This window comes from Pleurodeles waltl, chromosome 3_1 (genome assembly GCF_031143425.1).
Source record: "Pleurodeles waltl isolate 20211129_DDA chromosome 3_1, aPleWal1.hap1.20221129, whole genome shotgun sequence".
Classification (NCBI taxonomy): domain Eukaryota; kingdom Metazoa; phylum Chordata; class Amphibia; order Caudata; family Salamandridae; genus Pleurodeles; species Pleurodeles waltl.
The window spans coordinates 1,635,987,683-1,636,000,779 of NC_090440.1; the positions used below are offsets into that span (position 1 = coordinate 1,635,987,683).

At 44.4% G+C, this 13,097-nt stretch overlaps 1 protein-coding gene across 1 annotated transcript in view; it reads left to right on the forward strand.

Annotated features, from left to right (window-relative positions):
• The window catches only part of MYO3B (myosin IIIB), a 1,099,693-nt gene that overhangs the window by 581,280 nt on the left and 505,316 nt on the right, over nt 1-13,097 (forward strand). The window lies entirely within an intron of this gene.

The window sequence follows — 13,097 nt, forward strand, 5'->3', positions numbered from 1 at the left end:
TCGGGTAGTTAGAGCAGTTTTGCTTAACCCTGTCCTCCACAGATAATGTGTTTCGCTTGCTACAGTTCTGGAACACCTGCTCAAACTTGAAACACACCAAGTCATCCTGGCTTCTGGCATCCTCACTATAGGAGAACATTTTCTTATTCGGTTCACTGACTGTATCCTAGTCACCTGGGGGTTAGACACAGCCTTTAAACTTTCATCCCCTATTAGGCCAGTCTGCTGTTACTCGCAAGACATTGTATCCTGTTGTTCAACAGTAAATTTAGAAGAATGGTACCTTGTCTTGTAGGACTATGGGGGCTACCAGTCAGCCCATTGCAGTCTGAGGGTCCTTGCCGCACACCTTCCTCCATCTGCGCTCCCAAGTTTAGCTGTGCAAGACCCTTATGGAGTCTTTCCTTTCTCTCTAAGTCCTTTCCCCTCTCCCACTTACAATCATTTCAGATTTGTGAATTCCTTGCACTCTTATTTGACTGAAAGAGCTAGGGGTAGAGTTAGCATCTAAGTCCCTGGTCTGAATTCCATTGAAATCATGGCAGCCGGCAAAAAAATGTTGAACTGTAGGAGAATGGTACAGCTTTTGGCACAGAGTCAGGGATCCAACGTTGTGCATACATGCTTCACAGGGCTTTGCGCATATTTAAAGTGTCACACACTCCAGCCTAGACCTCAGATGTCCATGCCAATCATGGCTGAACTGGAACGACAGTTGATGTAGGAGTGACCTGTGACATATAATAAATACCTCCCTTTCTGCCTTCATGCGCTACATGCAGTTGATGTACGAAAGGCAAAGGCGTGGAGATGACAGGTAACAGTTGTCTGAAATAATTCCTGTAGGTAACTCAGGTAACTGAGTAACTCAACTGTAGTTTTCATTGGTATCCAGATTTTGTAGTGCCCAGAGCAGACTAATGTCACTCACATGCTTTGATGTTTAGCCACATGAAAGGTTCTGAGTGATCTGGAGCATGGCTTAGTGGTGTGGAGGGATACACCAACTGTGCCTTCGACTATCTGTGTCCATAGACCCATGGAGCATAAGATTTTTCTGATCTGTAGCTCAGGTCAATAGGTTTTCCTGTCCTTGAAAAATAAGATGGTTTCCGGCCCCACTGGAGAACATTATCTCTTCCATGATGTGCAAGGAGCCTGTGCTGAGTGAGTGGTGTGTGCACAGGAGTATACATGATGAGTGGTACAACGACTCCATGTCAAATACAGGTGTATGACTTTGAGGCCATTGGCATTCACTTAGTATAGCCTCTGGTAAAACATGCCACCAGATGCCCATAGACTGGAAAAGTGTATTGTTGACATTCCTGAGCTTTGGGTTTAGTATGAGACCGTAAGGTGTGGGACAATAGCAACAAAGATGCTTTATTTACGCTGCAGTGACCTTTTTAACAGAAGCCTGCTCAGTGTCTATTCCTGAGGACCTCCATTTTGCTTGAGTGGTCTCCTTTGTTATGAAGAGAACATTTTTCAGGCAGGGCACTCTGTTTTGTCTCTCACAGAGGTGCAAAACCCAAGGACTGATGGCTCCCAGGTACATGGAATTCACATGTGATTCTGCTCATGTTGGGTGCTCTAGTTTGAGACACCACTCATCGCTACCTGCTGTAGAAACCATCACTTGAAACAAGCAAGAGAGGGTTCCAGGACCTTGACTTGTCTGCAACATGTCTATAAAAGTGAGACTGAAACTCTCCCACATTACCGTCTTTGTGTTGCGTCCAAGAAGAAAAGGGGTGGGGGAGAAGCAATTTGAGTGCTGCAGAGGGTCTCCCCACCACCAAAAGATTCCCCCTGACAACTAGCTTTCTGTGCTAACTCTCTCAGTGTGTGGAGGAATGGCAAAGACTGAAAAATAATCAGCATTTGAGAGTGTACTGTACTCTTCACTTGTTTTGGAGTAAGTCTTTTGCTTTGGGCCCTTTCCCTCACTGAAGCCTGCAGCTGCACTGGGTGACCAGTTTTGGTCTGCACGGAGTTACCTAACAACATCTGAGGAAGGCAGCCCTTCACGCCAGCACTCTGGAGTGAGGGCCTCCCACTTCAGACCTCACTGCCATTATGCTCAGGTAATTCCTACACCTTTGAACCAGAGCTAAAAAAAACACTGGGGCACATTTGGCATTTGGAAAAGTTATGGTAGAGTTGCCAGAAACTTGGTCATTGAAGAACTGGTCTGCAGACAACTGCTGAAACAGTAGTCCATAAAGATCCTGCACTTGTGAGATTATTACAGACATTACATATATATTTGCTAGTTTTCCTGTACTACCTGTGATAGTATACTTTTGTGTGGTATTTTGTTTTGGTATAATAAAGTGTTTCTCTTTTAATAAGCATAAACAGTGGATTGGGCAATCATTATTGTACACTATTAGGCAACTGTTCAGCTCACAGGGGCTTATTTACAAGCCGCTGTATGCTGGCGGAACGCTACTTTTAGTGATGGTCTAGCAGCGCACACTGCAGGGCCATATCTACAAGACCACGTAAAGCCACCCTGCATGGCTTTTCATGGCCTTGTAGATATGGACTAAGGCAACCCAGCGCTGGTAACTGCGTTGTCTCACCCTGCAATAGGGAGGCGTGCCATGGGTGTTGTGGTGGGCGTTCCCACGTAACACTGATGGCATTTGACAAATTCCTAGATTAACAGGATTTTGTAAACCTGAGAATATGTCAAAAGCCTGCACCTCCCCAGGAGAGGCGTAGCAGAGGAGTAAGGAGGAAAAATACCTTTATTTCTCCTTGTTTTTCCTTTTTCTACTTTTGCATGTGTGCTGCATTCTGCACTCTGCAGCACACATAAAAAGATGAAAACGCCTCTTGTGATTGTTTTTGTGCAGGAAGGTGCCCCTTCCTGTACAAAAACTTTAATCCCTGCAATGCAGACACTCTTGCACCCTGATTTAAGTATAACAATAATTGTGCTAATCCTGCAAAGTAGAGGGAGGCCCATTGAAAGTAGCAGGCGTGTCATTTTGATGCCTGCTCCTAACAGGTGTTAAAAATGATGCTAAAAATGGAGCAGTGAAATGTTGTAAATTTCACTGCACCATTTTTACAGGCCTCCCTACGGGGGAACGCCTCCCTTGCATACATTATGCCTGCCGCAGCCATAGTGTGCCACAAGGGGTCTCAAAGTGGAGTAATGCAAACATTACACCACTTCGTAAATATGGTGAAAGAGAATGGCCTACTTAACACCACAGTAGCATAAAAAAAAAATACGCTAGTGTGGCGCTAAGAGGCTCTAGGGTCTTGTAAATCTGGCCCTTATTATTGCCATATTTTACAACTAAACCAGCAGTCACAAGTGCAGTTATCATGCAGGTAATAGGGTCATGATTTGAATGGTACAGCAGGTACAGTGGCACCAGTGTCAAATGTTGCCATAACTACTCTGAGCACCAAATATTGCAGTATTTTACTGTGAGAAAGTAGCCTCTTTCTAGCCTTGTTACCCCCACTTTTGGCCTGTTTGTGAGTATATGTCAGGGTGTTTTCACTGTCTCCCTGGGATCCAGCTAGCCAGGGCCCAGTGCTGATAGTGAAAACCTTATGTTTTCAGTATGTTTGTTATGTGTCACTGGGACCCTGCTAGCCAGGACCCCAGTGCTCATACATTTGTGGCCTATATGTATGTGTTCCCTGTGTGATGCCTAACTGTCTCACTGAGGCTCTGCTAACTAGAACCTCGGTGGTTATGCTCTCTCTGCTTTCTAAATTGTCACTAACAGGATAGTGACCAATTTTACCAATTCACATTGGCATACTGGAACACCCTTATAATTCCCTAGTATATGGTACTGAGGTACCCAGGGTATTGGGGTTCCAGGAGATCCCTATGGGCTGCAGCATTTCTTTTGCCACCCATAGGGAGCTCTGACAATTCTTACACAGGCCTGCCACTGCAGCCTGAGTGAAATAACGTCCACGTTATTTCATAGCCATTTACCACTGCACTTAAGTAACTTATAAGTCACTTATATGTCTAACCTTTACCTGGTAAAGGTTGGGTGCTAAGTTACTTAGTGTGTGGGCACCCTGGCACTAGCCAAGGTGCCCCCACATCGTTCAGGGCAAATTCCCCGGACTTTGTGAGTGCGGGTACACCATTTCACGCGTGCACTATACATAGGTCACTACCTATGTATAGCGTCACAATGGTAACTCCGAACATGGCCATGTAACATGTCCAAGATCATGGAATTGTCACCCCAATGCTATTCTGGCATTGGGGAGACAATTCCATGATCCCCCGAGTCTCTAGCACAGACCCGGGCACTGCCAAACTACCTTTCCCGGGGTTTCACTGCAGCTGCTGCTGCTGCCAACCCCTCAGACAGGTTTCTGCCCTCCTGGGGTCCAGCCAGGCCTGGCCCAGGGAGGCAGAACAAAGGACTTCCTCAGAGAGAGGGTGTTACACCCTCTCCCTTTGGAAAAAGGTGCCAGGGCTGGGGAAGAGTAGCCTCCCCCAGCCTCTGGAAATGCTTTGATGGGCACAGATGGTGCCCTTCTCTGCATAAGCCAGTCTACACCCGTTCAGGGATCCCCCAGCCCTGCTCTGGCGCGAAACTGGACAAAGGAAAGGGGAGTGACCACTCCCCTGACCTGCACTTCCCAGGGGAGGTGCCCAGAGCTCCTCCAGTGTGCTCCAGACCTCTGCCATCTTGGAAACAGAGGTGCTGCTGGCACACTGGACTGCTCTGAGTGGCCAGTGCCAGCAGGTGACGTCAGAGACTCCTTCTGATAGGCTCTTACCTGTGTTGCTAGCCTATCCTCCTTCCTAGGTAGCCAAACCTCCTTTTCTGGCTATTTAAGATCTCTGCTTTGGGGAATTCTTTAGATAACGAATGCAAGAGCTCATTAGAGTTCCTCTGCATCTCTCTCTTCACCTTCTGCCAAAGGATCGACCGCTGACTGCTCAGGACGCCTGCAAAACCGCAACAAAGTAGCAAAGACAACTACTGCAACCTTGTATCGCTGATCCTGCCGCTTTCTCGCCTGTTTCCTGGTGGTGCATGCTCTGAGGGTAGCCTGCCTCCTTCTTGCACCAGGAGCTCTGAAGAAATCTCCAGTGGGACGACGGAATCCTCCCCCTGCAACCGCAGGCAACAAAAGACTGCATCACCGGTCCTCTGGGTCCCCTCTCAGCACGACGAGCGTGGTCCCTGGAACTCAGCAACTCTGTCCAAGTGACTCCCACAGTCCAGTGACTCTTCAGTCCAAGTTTGGTGGAGGTAAGTCCTTGCCTCCCCACGCTAGACTGCATTGCTGGGTACCGCGTGATTTGCAGCTGCTCCGGCTCCTGTGTACTCTTCCAGGATTTCCTTCGTGCACAGCCAAGCCTGGGTCCCCGACACTCTAACCTGCAGTGCACAACCTCCTGAGTTGTCCTCCGGCGTCGTGGGACTCCCTTTTGTGTCTTTGGGTGAGCTCCGGTTCACTCCTCTTCCAAGTGCCCATTTTGGTACTTCTGTGGGTGCTGCCTGCTTCTGTGAGGGCTCTCTGACTTGCTGGGCACCCCCTCTGTCTCCTCATCCAAGTGGCAACATCCTGGTCCCTCCTGGGCCACAGCAGCATCCAAAAACACTAACCACAACCCTTGCAGCTAGCAAGGCTTGTTTGTGGTCTTTCTGCGTGGGAACACCTCTGCAAGCTTCTACACGATGTGGGACATCCATCCTCCAAAGGGGAAGTTTCTAGCCCTCTTCGTTCTTGCAGAATCCACAGCTTCTACCATCTGGTGGCAGCTTCTTTGAACCCTCAGCTGGCATTTCCTGGGCATCTGCCCACTCTCGACTTTGTCGCAACTCTTGGACTTGGTCCCCTTGTTCCACAGGTACTCTCATCCGGAAAGCCACTTTGGTTGCTTTGCTGGTGTTGGTCTTACATGCAGAATTCCCCTATAACGACTTCTGTGCTCTCTGGGGAATATAGGTGCCCTTTACACCTACTTTTCAGGGTATTGGGGTGGGCTATTTTTCTAACCCTCACTGTTTTCTTACAGCCCCAGCGACCCTCTACAAGCTCACATAGGTTTGGGGTCCATTCGTGGTTCGCATTCCACTTTTGGAGTATATGGTTTGTGTTGCCCCTATACCTATGTGCTCCTATTGCAATCTACTGTAACTTTACATTGCTTGCATTACTTCCTTTTGCTATTACTGCATATTTTTGGTATTGTGTACATATATCTTGTGTATATTTGGCATCCTCATACTGAGGATACTCACTGAGATACTTTTGGCTTATTGTCATAAAAATAAAGTACCTTTATTTTTAGTATATCTGTGTATTGTGTTTTCTTATTATATTGTGCATATGACACCAGTGGTATAGTAGGAGCTTTCCTTGTCTCCTAGTTCAGCCTAAGCTGCTCTGCTATAGCTACCTTCCATCAGCCTAAGCTGCTAGAAACACCTCTTCTACACTAATAAGGGATAACTGGACCTGGTACAGAGTGTAAGTACCCCTTGGTACCCACTACAAGCCAGGCCAGCCTCCTACATTTACTACTAAACAAGCAGTCACAAATGCAGTTATCTTGCAGGCACTAAGCTCTTGATTTGAATGGTGCAGCAGTTGCAGTGGCACCAGGCCCAAAAGTTGCCAGAACTCCTCTAAAACACCAAATATTGCTATATTTGACTATTAAACAGACAGTCACAAGTTCAGTTATCTTGCAGGCACTAAAGTCATGGTTCTAATGGTGAGGCAGGTGCAGTGTCACAGGTGCCACAAGGTGTCAGAACCCCTTTAAACACAGATTTTGCTAAATGTTACTATTAAGTAGCCAGTCACAAGTGTAGTAAACTTGCAGGCAATAGGGTAAATATTCTAGTGATGCACCAGCTGCAGTGACACTGGGACCAAAAGCTCTAGGAACCCCTTTAGACACCAAATGTTGCTATGTTTTACCACTAAACAGGCAATCACAAGTACAGTTGCCTTGCAGGCACTAGGGTCATGATTTGAGTCGTACAGCAGGTGCTGTGACACCACGCCCAAAACCTCTATTAAACTTCACTAACCACAAGTTATTACTAGATTTTACTGCTAAACAGGCAGTCAAAAGTGCAGTTACCTTGCAGGCAACAGGGTAATGATTTCAATGGTGCAGCAGGTACAGTGGCATAGGAGCCAAAAGTTGTCATAAATCGTATAAGCACGAAATATTGCAACATTCTACTACAAGCAGGCAGTCACAAGTAAGTTAACTTGCAAGCATTAGGGTCATGATTTGAATGGTGCAGCAGGTGCAGTGGCACCATGCCCAAAACTTCTAGGAACCTCACTAAACACAAAATATTACTAGATTTTACTACTAAACAGACAGTCACAAGTGCAGTTACCTTGCAGGCAATAGGGTAATGATTTGAATGGTGCACCAGGTGCAGTGGCACCGGAACCAAATGTTGTCATAACTTGTATAAGCACGAAATATTGCAGTATTTTACTATTAACAGGCAGTCACAAGTGCACTTATTTTGCAGGCACTAGGGTCATGATTTGAATAGTGCAGCAGGTGCAGTAACACAGGGCCCAAAAGTTCTCAGAACTTGTCTAAACACCACATATTGCTATATTTTACTGCTAAACAGGCAGTCACAAGTGCAGTAATCTTTCAGGCATTAGGGTCATGATTTTAGTGGTGCTGCAGGTGCAGTGCCAGCGGGGCCAAAAGTTTAGAACCCTTCCAAACACCAAATATTGCACTATTTTACTACCAAACAGGCAGTCACAAGTGCAGTTATCGTGCAGGCACTAGGGTCATGCTTTTAATGGTGCAGCAAGTGCAGTGGCACAGGTGCCACAAAGTATCAGAACTCCTCTAAACACCAAAGATTGCTATATTTTACTATTAAACAGGCAGTCACAAGTACAGTTACCTTGTAGGCATTAAGTTCATGATTTGAATGGTGCAGCGGTGCCATGCACAAAAACTCTAGGTATCGCACTAAACACAAATCATTACAAAATTGTAGTACTAAACAGGCAGTGACACGTGCAGTTATCTTGCAGGCATTAAGGTTGTAATTTGAATGGTGCAGCTGGGGCAGTGGCACTGGGACCAAAAGTTCTCAGAGCTTCTCTAAACACCAAATATTGCTATATTTTACCACTAAACAGGCAGTCACAATTGCGGCTACCTTGCAGTTAAAAGGGGCATGATTTGAATGGAGCAGTAGGTGCACTGGCACTTTACAAAGTATACATTACTACACTCTAATACAATGCCATATTAAATAAGGTACAAATTACATGTTTGGAACCCTGGGTTATTGATTAAACATCCATCACAACATAAACAACTATTAACGGTTTACCTAATTTAAAACAAACATTATTATAAACTTTTTCTAATATTTACAATCCAGTTAGTAAGCTAGAATGAAAAAGGAAAAAAAAGGTGAATCCTATTGGCTTTGTCAACGCTCGTTAGTGAAAGCTGTTGGTGGCTCTGTCACTTTCTCCATTTTATCTGGATAATTACAGCAGGCAGAGGGGACCAGAGAGGAGGGAGCAAAAGAGAGAGAGAGAGAGATAAAAGATTGAGAAGGAAGAAGGAAGGGCTGGTTTGAACATCTTTGCCAGATCTGCCTTTGGCTCCCAATCCAGCTCTGAAACCTAGTGCCCACACACCAGAGTGTTGTTCTGTATGGGATTCCACAAAAGGGAGTGCAGACAAATGGAGTGAGGGATGGGATGAGTGTGGATACAGCAACAAGCTTAGGGGTTAACAGTGGTGAGGGGTAAGATACTAAAGAATAAGTGAAAGAAGAAATGATTCATACAGTAATGCAGGGCTAAATACGGACTCCTAGTACATGAGGCCAAGGCAGGAGACGGAGTTGTCTGAAGATGAATCAAGGGCACTGCTGTGATGGCTATCTACAGCTAGTCAGAGCCAGTCCCGGTATCTACTGCCACGTGTCTCCTGATAAAAGATGCAGTGAAGGATGAATGGCCCACATTTATGAAAGTTAAAAATATGGTAAGGGTAACATGACGGAAGGAAGAAAAAAATCGTTAGTGCACTACCACTGAGGCACAAATGAATCCTGAGGCTTCAGAAGCGCAATGAATGTAGATTTTAATAGTAACATATGAAGGAAAATCTTAATTTGATTAAAGACACAAAGGCGAGTATTATGCTTTTCTCTTCTTTCTAAAATTTAGTAGCAGCAGTCAAGAACAACAAATAAACTACAAATCCCAAGTGGCGAAGGTTACAAGCCAATGGGAAGCAAAACTGCGAACAGCCCTTTTTTCTTGCTCGAGAAGTTAATAAGAACGAAATAAAAGCAAAATAGATAACAAAGTAAGTAGAGCCATGATGAGACAAAGAAGTTCATGACAAAAGTTCATAAATCCAGGAAACAGTAAGTTGTCTGGAGAAACGAAACCAACAGGATCTCAAAGAATCTTGGAGAAGGAACATCAGCATGCTTGGATCCAGCAAAATTGACAACAGAGTTATGAGGAAGGTTGAGAAGGAGTCGGAGCTGCTGTCAGGGTGGGAAAAAAACAAGAAGTTAAAAGAATTGTGGTGGGATAATACTCGCCTCCGTGTCTTTAATAAAATTAAGACTTTCCTTCATAAGTTACTAGGATAATCTACATTTTATGTCAAGACCGGAGCTTCTCTTATTGTCAACAGGTTTGCAATAAAATACTCTAAACACATTGTCATTAGACCAGTCAGCTGATATAAGAATTACTTCTAATCGGGAACCAGCCCAAAATGCCTTGGAAGCCATAGCTCCACTGGAAGAATGGACACTAAAGATGGAAGTATCAATGCCTGCTAGGGACATGATCCATTTTACCCAGCAAGCAAGTGTAGGGGGAGGCACTGATTTATAAGGTTTTCTAAAGGAGTTAAAGAGTTGAGACACGGAGGACATTCTTAGATCGACAGTTTTCTGTTCTTAAACCTTCAAACATTGTCCAACACACAGCTTGGGACGGCCAGGAAAATAAGGGTGAAAGACCAATGTGAGATTAGTTTTGGTACAATGAACCACTGTGAATAAAACACCTGTTGGAATAAATTGATGAGAAGAAATGTCTAAAGTTCTAACATAAGAAAGTCTTTTAATAGAAATGAGGCATAACAACATTGTTAATTTTTGCAGATAGCATTTTTAAAGAAAGAAGAGAATTATCGGGCCATAACAGAAACAGATTTAAAACAATATTTACATCCCATAATTGACTGCATTTGGGAAGAGGGGGATTAGAAAAATGTACTCCCTGTAAAAGCCGGCAAACAAGAGGATGTTCTCCCACTGGTTTTCCATTGATGTACGGTGGTTGGAAGAGATTGCTGACCTATACAGATGGATAGTAAGATAAGAATTTCCTTTGCTAGCCTCTGCCGCTAAAAAGTTAATAATAAAGGTTACATTTGCTGAAAAGGGATTGATGTCTTTTCCCAAACACCAGCTGTGCCTCTGCAAGCCCTGGCAAATACCCGTGGGGAAAATATTTTCTTCAGAGACTGTTGAGCATTATCTAAAGAAGCAAAGGTGGAAACGTATTTGCCTAACTCTTTTATGAAAGAGTCATGGAAGAGTAGGCCGTTCGCCTTGACACCAGGATCCATTGTTGCCGAATTTACCAATTTTGGATCTAATTTAAGCAGGAGTCCCTTTCTATGTTCATGGGTTAGAGCAGGATTAGCATTGCATAGTAAGCAAACAGCTCCTTGGACCCAAAGAGATAATTCCTCAGGATCAATTGTATTGTCTTCTAACCTAGCCGCCTCTGCCAGGTCGAAAATGCGGGTAAGTGGGCCAACAACATCCTGCAGTTTATTCTAACATGAGGACCATGCCTTACCCACACCGTTGCGTGGATCCTTGCCAATTTGGAAAAGAAGATTAGAAGAGCTGGATCAATGGAAGGGGTAGTTGCAATTTTTTGAGGGAAAGAAGGACAAGGGTATTCGGATCTTAGTTTGGCCCTAGTGTGTTTGTCCAGAGGAAAACGTAATCTGGATGCTACATATTCCCCAACATGATCCACAGGGACCCACTCGGTAGAGTTCGGTAGGTGAATATGACTGTGATCACACATAGGGACTCTACAGAATCTGTGATGGTCTTAGGTTTTTAAATATCTTGTGGTGTTGTTTTGAGTTTCTTAGCTGGGGAGGAGATAAAAATTATTTGTTGCCATTGTCAGCTAAGTCATTATCTGAATAAATATCAGCCAAATCATCATCCGTATCTGGAATGGTGGAAACTATAATAGGGGAGGAAATGTGATTGGATTTAGTTTTGCGTTTCATGGATGATTTTCTGTTTGTCTTGAATATTACCCTCCTTAGAAGGAGGCCTGTGAGGCGCCACGTCCTCTGCCTCGTGTGAGGGAACCCCACTGACCAGGAGCCCCAATTTATGTTGTTTTTTATGTTGAATATTGGCTGAATAGTGCTTTCTGCTTTTCCCCGCAGACTGGGACAAAATCGTCTTTGACATCATATTAAAAATAGAGTTCTCTAAATGTTTTGATAATTTTACCATAAAGGCCGAAATTGCCTGTTATACAGAGGCTTGAATAAAATTATTCAACTCCTCTTTAACTGCATTCTCCTCATCAGGGCATCCTGCATCAAAGGAGAGCTATCAATCTCCATAACAAATGGTGAAATCGAAATAAACCAAGACTACAGAAGAATCCTGCAGTGAAGGGGTTAATTTTTAAGGGAGTGGACTGTAGGGAGTAAACTCCGCCTGTGGGTGGTAAAATGAGGCCAAAAGGTGTGTGTATGGGGCGTGGTTGTTTGGGTCCTTGTTGCCAAAAAAAAGAAGCAGACGAGGCTTGAGAGGGGCAGAGAGGAAATCCGCTTTTCCTAGAACAATAATGGGCAATAAATAAGACCTGAAAGTGCGGTGAGTTTGAGTGTGTCGTTCCTCAGAAGCAGTATAAAATGGCGACCGCTGTCTGAGGAACGGTTTAGAATTGGAGCGCCAGGGAAACAGCGCTCACAAACAGCGTGGCAACGTGCCATCTGAAGGGAATAAAAAGAGACCGAAACGGCGCGCAGCGCACATCTATCAAGCTACAGATATTGCCATATGTCAGATAAATAAACACAAATTAAAATATTGTATAAACAAGATGGAATGTAGTACTTAACTTGATTGCGAGCAGCAAGAAAAGTGACGTCATTATATTGTATATGGTATGCTGATTGGTTGTCACATACGTTTTGCTTCCCATTAGTTTGTAACCTTCGCCACTTTGGATTTATAATGTATTTGTTGTTCCTAACTGTTGCTATTAAATTCTAGCAAGGAAAGAAAAGCATAATAGTAGCCACCGGTCTTGACATAAAATTTTTGTTGTTTCGGTAAACATAAGATATGTAGATATATTTCAGTTTGATAATTAATTATTCTGAACGCATTTTTCCTGCTGGTGTTCTGTGAAGATGCCAAAATACTCTCTGGAGCCGCTGCCACTCCCATAGGATCATGGGACACACACCTCGAGACCTGACTTCCCTCTGGGTCCTTCTTTATCTAGACGCCATCATTGTTTTCAAATTAGAGGGAAAGAAGAAAATACTCCTGAAAGGCTGCGGTCAGAGCGGGAACTGGGCTTGTAACTATTCCTGGACAAATGCCAGTTCTGTCACTACAGCTTCAAGTGACAGACGACTGGGTAGACCTTGTCAACAGGGAGGACTTGGCTTCTGACCAACAAATGGGTTGGATTGTAGAGCTTTCTTCAATATTTACTAACACGCCATTCTCAGGTTCAGAAAGCCTCTCTTTGGAACCTGACCACTAATCACCTTGAACTGCCTTGTCTGAGAGCTGGGGGAAAGGAGTGCACTCAGGGACAGGGTCCAGGTAGCACTAAGGAGCACGGAGGTGCACCTTACATAGATGCCCTATTGCAAATACTATAACTTCATGTCTGCACATTCAGGGGATAAAAACGCTCAAGTTTTCTGCAAAACGTGTCTGCTTGATGTTGCATAATTGTAATACTTTGAAGCGTAAGTCATTCAACTTTTAAACATTTGGGGACTTCACTTCAGTGCTTTATGTCAT